Genomic DNA, 10,083 nt, shown 5'->3' with positions numbered 1-10,083 from the left:
TAGTGCCCGACTCACATGGACCAAAGTGGAGGGACGCCTCTGTAAGCCACTGCCTGAGGTCCTGGTGTCGCTGAAATTGCTTGTGAGAGGCTCAAGGAGCCAGATGTCTTGTAACAGGTGCATTTTCTACACTCCACCCTGTGGAGGGCAGTGTAAGCAGGTTCCAGCTGTCTTCTTACTCACTGCCTGTATCCTCTGTCACCTCGGAAAGGTTACTCATCAGCATCCTCTTTGCCTATTTTCCAAGTATCTTTTCAAACAGATTATGAATTTGGAAGTAATGTTGGACCCTGTTTGGATACTAGTTAGCTTAAAAAAAAATCCCCTAGAAAGTCTGCTCGCTCGCTTTGTGAAGCATTTGAAGGAGGAAACGGTGACGGGATTGGGGACGGGAGAAGGGAAAGCTGGCCATCTTTTTGAACAGAGAATGAGGAGGAGTGAATTGGTTTCCTAGGAGATAAGGCTCTTCTTTATTTAAAGTTTTCCCACGGAAGGGCTTCCGTATTGGTGTCTTCTTAGTCCTGAGGAGCTGCACCGCCGAAGAGGCAGCTCAGAATTGCTTTCTGTCGGGAGTTTTCCCAGGTGAGCTCGATCTTCTGGTCTTTGCTCCTTACTGTCTCTGCTATGGCCTCAGGAAGACCACTGTAGCACTGGCTGCGATAGGAATTGTGGTTATTTAATCTCCTAATCACCATGAGAGGGATCTGATAGGACATGAGCTCATCGCTTCTTCAAACAATCTCTAATGTCCCCTTCCCCCTCTGGCCACTCCTTCCCACCAGCTTTTCTCAGATTCCCTCCAAGGAAGAGAGCACGCTGTGGCCTCTCAGTTCAAGGACTTCAGCATCTGCAGCATCTCCTTTCCAAGGAGTTTCTTAGCTTCTCAGGAATGAAAAGTAGTAAGGACCTTATTACAAAGAGACTGGGGCTCTGTCTCCCCATATGCGTGTGGCCAGGCAGAGCCACCGTCCTTTGCACATGGCTTTTATTTGTCTTAATAAATTGGAGGACATTGAGACAGGCTTAGGTGGAATGGTGTTGAAGCTTGGGGTCACCCAGCCCTCGTTTCCCCATTCCTCCCACCTCCAGGATGGTCACATGCTCCCAGGGTCTCAGCAGACCTATGTGGGCAGCAGGGTGTGGTAGCAGAAATGTGGCTAGCCAGCTCATGTTCCCCTCTCCTTGATGACTGTCACCTGCCTTTCCTGCTAGCTGCCCTTCCCCCAACATCATCTCAGTTCTTTGAATAACTTGGATTCAACCGAGGCTTGATTCTTTCTTTTTGGTTTCTTGAGGTAGGGTCTCATGCTAGCTCAGGCTGACCTGGAATTCACTATGTAGTCTCAGGGTGGCCTCGAACTCAGGTGATCCTCCCACCTCTGCCTCCCCCGTGCTGGGATTAAAGGCGTGCGCCACCACGCCCGGCTTTTCTTTTTTTTACTTTTTATTTTTATTTGAGACAGAGAGAGAGGGAGAGAGGAAAGAGAGAGAGAGAATAGGTATGCAAACAAACTCCAGATATATGTGCCGCCTTGTGCATCAGCTTATGTGGGACTTGGAGAATCAAACCTGGGTCCTTAGGCTTCACAGGCAACCACCTTAACCACGAAGCCATCTCGCAAGCCCAAGGCTTGATTCTTACTTCAGTATGGTCAATTAATGCTCCACCTCAGTGAATTGCTGGTTTCTTTCTAAGCTGAGTCTGTGAATGAAAAAGATGTTAAGAGCTGTCCAGGAGCCATAATGGGTGTGTGTGTGGGTGGGTGGCTGGGGGTTGGTTATAAAGAAAGGGAGGAAAAGAGAAAGAGGGACCGTGTGTAGCAGTGTGAATTTCTAGTGAATACCATGACTGGACTCCTGACTCCTTGTGGTCAGGCTTCGTATCTTAAGTCAGAACAGGTAAAAGCTTCAGGTTGTCGTTTATCACACAAAAAGAAAAGAGATGGCAAAATGCTTAGCAACTTCCTTTCCACATCAAGATGTTCAGGGCAGAAGGACAGTTTTGGAGAGTTTCAGAAAGGGACAATGTGATCGTCCAGCTGGGATTCAGAGAAGCACTTGTATTTTGTTGTCTGAGACTGCGTGTGTGCGTGTGTATGTGTGTGGGTGTGTGTGGGTGTGTGTACGTGCACCCACACAGGGGAGGCATCGCTTGGAGCTTACACAAATCCCTCAGTGAAGGTGGTTTCCACTGTCATTGCTGGCATTTTGTTTCAGGGTCCCACAGCAAACTGTGAAGACAGAAAGGTTCTTGAAGAGAAAGGGTTTGTGGTGTGTGAACTCCTCCCCAGATCCCTTGTGGGTCTTTGGAGTAATCAAGCAGAACTTGACAGCTTTTAGCTTAGCAACAGCTGAATGTGAGCAGGATATGTTCTGGACCCCTCGTGTAGCAACGGTGGCAAGGAAACTGTATGGTTTCCTGGTCCTCCGAGTGCTGACCTCCTCAGCTAGAGGAACTGCTGTTGCCTGCTGGGTCTGGTGGTACAGGTTTACAATTCCAGCTACGTGGGAGCTGAGGTAGGAGGATCCCAAGTTCATGGCCTGCCTGGGCTACAGAGTGAATTCAAAGTCTCCTGGGAAATTCAGTGAGATGGTGTGAAAAAAATAAAAGTTATGAAAAGGTCAGAGAGGGGCTGGGGGGGGGGGTGGGGGAGTGCCTTAGCGGTTCAGGTGTTTGTCTGCAAAGCCAAAGGACCTGGTTCGATTCTTCAGGATCCATGTAAGCCAGATACACAAGGGGCGCACATGTCTGGAGTACGTTCGCAGTGGCTGGAGGCCCTGGTGTGTCCACTCTCTCTCTCTGCCTCTTCCTCAATAAATAAGATATGAAAAAAATAAAAGGTCGTAGAATACCTAGCTCAGTGGTCAAGTGCCTGAAGATCAATGTCCAATACTGTCCTCCAAGATACAAATAAATAAATAAGGGGCTGGAGAGTTGGCTAAGTGGTTAAAGGCTCTTGCTTGCAAAGCCCTGATAGACTGGGTTTGACTCCTCAGTACCCACATAAGGCCAGAGGCACAAAGTGGCGCATGCATCTGGAGTTTATTTGCAGTGGCTGGAGGCCTTGATGTGTCCATACTGTCTCTCAAATAAATAAAATGTTTTAAAAAAATACATAAGGAAAAATAAAATTTACTATTTCTTCCAGAAAATAGCAAAACTTCTGCAATTCCCCAGCCCAGAAAAAACATGAGACTTTTTATTTTCTCCCTTGGGCTTCCAGCCTTCTCTCTCTGTCCTCTCTGCCTGTGGTCAGACGTCTAGCACCTGGCTTTCCTTTAGTCTTCCAGTGGATCCGAGGCTGCAGTGAGACTCTTCTTGTTTGGTGGGAACACTGCCTTACGTCTTCCTTAGAGTCCCTGGAAGCTCATGACCAAGGACGGCTCAGCTCAGCTCAGCTGCCAAGGCCACAGCTCTGGAGGCTGTCTTCAGTCGAGGGTCCCCTCTGACAAAGCGTGGGGGCTCTTGTCACCCAGCACTCTTGTCCTCTTTCCCATTCCCCTCTTCCTCTCAAGTGGGCATCTGGCCACTGCCGAATCCATTTATTTAGTTTTGCTTTACTTTCTTTATTTATTTGCAAAGAGAGAGAGAGAGAGAGAGAGAGAGGGAGGGAGGGAGACAGAGAGAGAGGGAGAGAGAGGGAGAGGGAGAGGGAGAGAGAGGGAGAGAACGAGAGAAAGAAGGACTGGACACACAGGGCCTCCTGCCACTGCAATTGAACTTCAGATGCACGCACCACTTTGTGCCTCTGGCCTTATGTGGGTACTGAGGCACCACACCCAGACCATCAGGCTTTTCCAGAAAGTGTCTTTAACTGCTGAGCCAACTCTCCAGCTCTATTTTTCTTAAAAAAAAATTATAGGGCTGGAGGGATGGCTTAGCGATTAAGGCATTTGCCTGCAAAGCCAAAGGACCCAGGTTCAATTTCCTAGGACCACATTAGCCAGATGTGCAAGGGGGCGCATGTGTCTGGGGTTCGTTTGCAGTGGCTGGAGGCCCTGGTGTGCCCATTCTTTCTCGGTCTCTCCCTCTCACTCCCTCTCTCCCTCTTTCTCTGTCAAATAAATAAAAATAAAATATTAAAAAATAATTTATATATTTGAGAGAAAGGAGGGAGGGAGGGAGAGAGAAAAAGAGAGAATGGGCACACCAGGGCTTCTAACCACTGCAAATGAACTCCAGACACATGCGCCACCTTGTGCATGTGGCTTACATGGGTCCTGGGGAATTGAACCTGAGTCCTTAGACTTCACAGGCAAGCACCCTAACTGCTAAGCCACCTCTCCAGCCCTATTTTGACGTTTTAAAAATTACTTCTATTTATTTATTTGGAGAGAGAGAGAGAGAGAGAGAGAGAGAGAGAGAACACGGCCTCTCCAGGGCTTCTTGCCGCTGCAGACAAACCCTCGGTGCAGGCGCTTGCATGCTGTGTGCGTCTGGCTTTACGTGGACGTTGGGGCATCAGCCCTGGGCCAGCACGCTTAGCGAGCAAGAGCCTTTAGCTGCTGAGCAATCTCCCAAGTCCATGTTTTTCCTTTTTAAAAATGAACCTCTGAGTGTGTACGTGTGAGTATGCGCTTGTGTATGTGACTGCAGGTGTCCATGAGCCACCGTGCACGTGTGAAGGCACAGGACTGCCCGTGTCGGCTTCCGCTGTTCACCTTGTTTAAGAAAGGTCCCTTGCTGTTCTCCGCTGGGTGCGCCGGGCTAGGTGGCCCAGGTGCCCGGGCCTCTTGCCTCTGCCTCCCGCTGCACAGCAGGCGCATAAGGGCACAGACGTGAGCTGTCATGGCTGGCTTTTTACGTGGGTGCTGGAAATCAAACACACGTTCTCACATTTGCACAACAGGCACTTCTACTGACTGAGCCATCTCTCTGTCTCATGCCACATCGGTTTTTTTTTTTTTTGTTTTGTTTAAATTATATTTATTGAGGGAAGTATAGAGCCAAGAAAGGCATTCATATGCCTAGAGGTCCCACATGGAGGACCTGAGGAAAAAAGCATGGAAAGAGGAGAGAGAAAAGAAAGTTCCAGGAGCTCCTGCCATGTGGGGGGCTGGAGGGGATGAAGGAGCCAGGTGGAGAGTCAGGGCTGGGGGGCTCCCTGCTGGGTCTGGGCCAAGCCAGCACAGGCCCAGCCAGGGAGAAACTCACTCACAGCTAGAAGCTCCCAAGTGGTCAGAGATAACCCCTGTAAAGGTATTTTTGACCTGATGGGGGTGGGCTGTCTGCTGGCTCAGGTGAACCAGAGGGACAGCTGGTTGCTTAGGACTCGGGGCTGTCGTCGGCCCTGGCACCAAGCTCCAGGGGCTGAACTTGACCCACCATAATGTTTAAATCCTATGAAAGCATCCTTAACGAATCCTCTGTCTGCCCCAAATGGCTGGTCTTGCCGGTGTCCAGCTTCCACCTGGACCTTTCTGTTTTCTCTCTTCCTTGCTCCTCTTTTTATATAAAAAAAAGTTATTTATTTGCAAGAAGAGGGTGGGGGTAGGGGGAGAATGGGTGCACCAGGGCCTCTAGCCACTGTAAATGAACTTCAGATGCATGTGCCACCTTGGTGTTATGCCACATCTGGCAAAACAAGGGTACTGAGAAGTTGAACATGGGTCATTAGGCTTTTCGGACAAGTGCCCTAACCACTGAATCATCTCTGCAGCTTGGCCTCTCTCTCTCTTTTAATATTTGTTTTATTTTATTTATTTATTTGCGAGAGAGAAAGAGGCAGAGGGAGAGAAAGAGAGAAAGAACACAGGCGTGCCAGGGCCTCTAGCCACTGCAAACAAACTCCAAATACATGTGCCACCTTGCACATGTGCCTTATGTAGGTCACGGAGAATTGAACCTGAGTCCTTTGGCTTTGCAGGCAAGCACCTTAACCGCTAAGCCATCTGTCCAGCGCCCACCCTTTAAAAGAAAAGATTTTATTTATTTATTTGCAAGCAGAGAGAGAGAGAGAGAGAGAGAGAGAGAGAGAGAGAATGAGAATGTGGGTACACCAAGGACCTATAGCCACTGCAAATGAACTCCAGATGCACATGCCGCTTTGTGCATTTGGCTTTATGTGGTTCCTGGGGAATTGAACCTGGGTCTAACCACTGAGCAGTCTCTCCAGCCCCACCTCTCTCTCTGATGTGTGTAAGTCCACCCGTTCACTACTGCCTCAGTGTTTCTGCCACTGGCATCTCCTGGGCAGAGACCACAGGGGAGGAGCAATGATCGTCGTCACATTTAATGACATATTGAGGGTGGGCTAGACGTGGGAGAGCTCAGTGGTGTGGGCCGGAGGCCTGGGGCTGTGCGGGCAGGAAAGAGCGCTCAGGTAGGGCAACCGGCACCAGTGGTTTGGGAGCCAGGACTGCAGTCTTCTCATGAAGCTGGCCGTGGGCAGCGTACGAATATTTACAAAGAATCCAGGAAACTGGAGATATTGGAGTAATTTGTTAACACCAGAGGGCAAACGGTATAAAGGTAATGCTAACTTTGGTAATTTATGAAAATGAATTACTCTTCATAACTAATGACTGCATGATCCACAGCTACCAGGCACATGATTAACGGGTGTCTGCTTAGTTGGAGCCCGAGTTTTATTGGATCATCCCAGGGACGCGGGCTCAGGTTCTGCCACAGCTGTCCACAGTCGATAGAAGGAACGCTGAGAGAACGGATTAGGACGGGCCGCCCTCTGCCAGTCTCGAGATCACATGACCACGGTCCCATCGTCATTTACCTATCTACCAATGAATGCGTGTGGGAACATGCTACAGGTGCAATTGGTAGGGTCTTTTTTTTCAATTTCATCAGGAAGATTAGGCTTCGTGGCCATTCCATTCCTTTAGAGCCTCCCACTAGCAGTTGCCTATGGCTATTTAAATCTAATTAACTAATTAAATCACATTGCTCAGGGATGCAAGACCATTTCAAGGGCTCAATTGCCATACAGGGCTAGTGGCTCCCTCCCAAAGAATGCACTCTTTAACTTGGTATGGTTTGACCTTATAATAGTATGTAAGCCAACCTCCCCCACACTTTTATTTATTTATTTGATAGAGAGATAGAAAGTAATTATGGGTGTACCAGGGCAAAAAAAAAAAAAAAACCAAAACCAAAACAAAACAACACCAAAAATCCCCTCCAGATACATGCATCTCTGTGCATCTGGCTTTATGTTGGTAGTGGGCAATGGAACCCAACTGACAGGCTTTGCAAGTAAGCGCCTTAACCACTGAGCCATCTCCCTGGCCCCTAGAAAGAACTTTTCACATCATCCGTTTTACTCTTTCCTTAGCTAGTGTGGCAATGCCGCACAGCAGCCCCTGTCAATGACCTGGTCCTGAGGAGGTGAAAGTTGTGCTCTAAGGACACCTCATCGCTAAGCTCTCAATATGTAGCTGGGGATGACCTTGAATTTCCTGACCTGCCTGCCTCTACTTCCCTGTTTTGTCTGGAAGAATGGCCCATGATGGTTGTGCTTTCAACTTGGTAGGGACATGACAAGCAAAAGCAAAAGAAGCCGTAGAGAGCAGGTCACGTGTAGAGCGTCGAGACGGGCATCGAACACCGCCCGGCAGAAGTGACTGGAGAAGCCCCGAGGCGGCGTCAGCCGGAGTCACGATAGAGGCTTCCAAGCAGAGGTCTTTTTCTTGCTTCAGGCTTCCGTTTAGCAGTTTTATTCCACGGGCACTTTTACACCATGGGATAAACAACAGTGACCTATGATTGAGCTTTTAAAAATATTTATTTATTATTTATTCATGAAAGAGAGAGAGAGAGAGGCAACAGTGACCTATGATTGAGCTTTTAAAAATATTTATTTATTATTTATTCATGAAAGAGAGAGAGAGAGAGGCATGTAGAGAGAGAGAATATATATATATATTTAAGAAAGACAGTGCTACCAGAGTCCATGGGACGACTGGATCAGTTGGCTCTAGCATTTTCTGCACAGAATCAGGGAGTGGGGATCCTCATGATCCCAGCTGTGGCAGTTGACAAGGAGCGGAGCAGTGGTAAGCGTTCCAGCCGGTCATGAGAAACTTAATTACCATGTCCGGGAGGTCAGGCAGGAAGTGGGGAGGAGCCACTTTAGGAAGGGAGATCCCATTTTCTTATCTACCTTATTGGCCTTTCAGGACACCAAGAAGTCATGTCAAATCAGCTCCATTGTGTTGTCTTATTGTAGCTGGATGAGGAGGATTCAATAAAAACTTGCACAGGACCTCGGCGTGGTGGCTCACTCCCATAATCCCAGCACAGAGGAGGTTGAGAATAAGAGGATCATTGTGAGTTCAAGGCCAGCCTAGGTTACAGAATGAGTTCCAGGTCCGTCTGGGTGAGAGAGAGAGGGAGAGAGAAAGAGAGGGAGGGAGGGAGGGAGGGAGGAAGAGACTGAGAGAGGCCCTGTCCAACAACAACAACAAAACCCAGATAATTTGCCATGTGAATGGTCTAATGAATGACAGACAAGGTCTAATGCATGGCAGAGTTTTATAATGTCAGCTCCTCTCAAGCAGAAGGAGCTTTACAGTGTCTATGTGATTCTAGAACATTCTGCCACTTTGACCTGCATAGCCACGTAGAGTGTGTAAGAAAATGATTAACCTTCTTTATCTGGCAGGAAAGTTTGGGCTCAGAGATTTTCAGATGTTTTCTCAGGGTCACAGAGCTAGCAAGTAGCAGAGCTCAAGTTCTGGCCTTTGGGTTCCAGCTCTCACGTTGCAAGCTCACTACATGGCCTCGGGGCGCTTTCTCCCCCCCCCCCCCCCCCGGGGTCTCCAGTAGCGGAATACTGAGGTGGCAGGTTCAAGGACACCCTTGGCACTTGGGGCTTCGCAGGGCCCAGCCCGCTCAACCCTGACGGGGCGTCGGTCCACAGCTGTATCGCCCAGCTTGCCCGAGTCTGCGCGGGGCGTCACAGGCGGGGCTGGCCTGCCGAGAGCGGTGCCCGCTCCTGAGGGCGGCAGCGGCTGCGGGCACAGCGGGCAGACCGTGTGCTTCGGTGCCGAGCTGTTCAGGGCTGTTAGGCTTTCAACTATTTTTATATATTGATGTTCCTCAAAAAAAATCACTTGGAAAAAAAGGTTCTTTTGCTCACGATTACAAAAAGAATCACTCTTGTGAAGTGTTTTTCTGATGGCCGCTTTCTTCCTGAGACAGGAAAGTGGGGCAAGCTGAACTCTGCCCAGGCCCGGTCCAGGAGCGACCCGAACCCTTTCTTCCTAGTGAACCAAGCCCGGCACGGGGAGAGGCGCCGCACCCGGGGCCGCGCCCGCCGGGACCAGGGCCAGGGCCGTGCGCGGGCATAGGGGCCCCTGGCTGGGGCACCGGCCCGGCCGCCCTGGCCGTTTGCCCCACGCCCTCCTCGTGGGGAGGCTTCCCGATGCCCTTGCTCTGTGACCGCCGTGGGTCCTGCCGCTCTGCGGGCTTTCTGCTGCCTGTCACAGCCCGCCCACCGCGGCCACTCTGGTCCTGCCGCCCGGCGCACGCCGAGGCCCGCCTGCGCGTCCGGCAAGACACCCTGGAGAAGATCGGGAATTCCTTGGCATCAGCCCTTGGGATTTCTTGTTCCTCCTTTATTTTTTTTAAAAAAAAATTTTGTCTATTTTTATTTATTTATTTATTAGAGAGTGACAGAGAGAGAAAGAGAAAGAGAAAGAGAGAGAGAGAGAGAGAGAGAGAGAGAGAGAGAGAGAGAGAGAGAGAGAGAGAGAATGGGCGCCCAGGGCCTCCAGCCACTGCAAATGAACTGCAGATGCATGCGCCCCCTTGTGCATCTGGTTTAAGTGGGTCCTGGGGAATCGAGCCTTGAACCAAGGTCCTTAAGTTTCACAGGCAAATGCTGAACTGCTAATCCATCTCTCCAGCCCCCTCCTTTATCTTTATTTATTAGAAATATTTATTTTTCCAGGTGTGGTGATGCATGCTCCCAGCAGTCGGGAGCCAGAGGTAGGAGGATCACTGTGAATTCGAGGTTACCCTGAGAATACAGAGTGAATTCCAGGTCAGCCTGGGCTAGAGTGAGACCCTACCTTGAAAAACAAACAAACAAACAATATATATATATATTTGTTTATTTGAAAGAG

The 10,083-nt window shown here is 49.5% G+C and overlaps 1 protein-coding gene across 1 annotated transcript in view; it reads left to right on the top strand.

Annotated features, from left to right (window-relative positions):
• The first annotated feature begins 553 nt into the window (after positions 1-553).
• Positions 554-10,083, top strand: part of Grin2b (glutamate ionotropic receptor NMDA type subunit 2B) — a 632,026-nt gene continuing 622,496 nt past the window's right edge. The window contains exon 1 of the mRNA XM_045139704.1: positions 554-582. The gene's annotated coding sequence lies outside the window, so the exon portion shown is untranslated. The remainder of the gene's footprint in view (positions 583-10,083) is intronic.

This window comes from Jaculus jaculus, chromosome 23 (assembly GCF_020740685.1).
Source record: "Jaculus jaculus isolate mJacJac1 chromosome 23, mJacJac1.mat.Y.cur, whole genome shotgun sequence".
NCBI lineage: Eukaryota > Metazoa > Chordata > Mammalia > Rodentia > Dipodidae > Jaculus > Jaculus jaculus.
The sequence above is the reverse complement of the archived record's forward strand: the minus strand, read 5'-3'. Positions and strand labels throughout refer to the sequence as shown.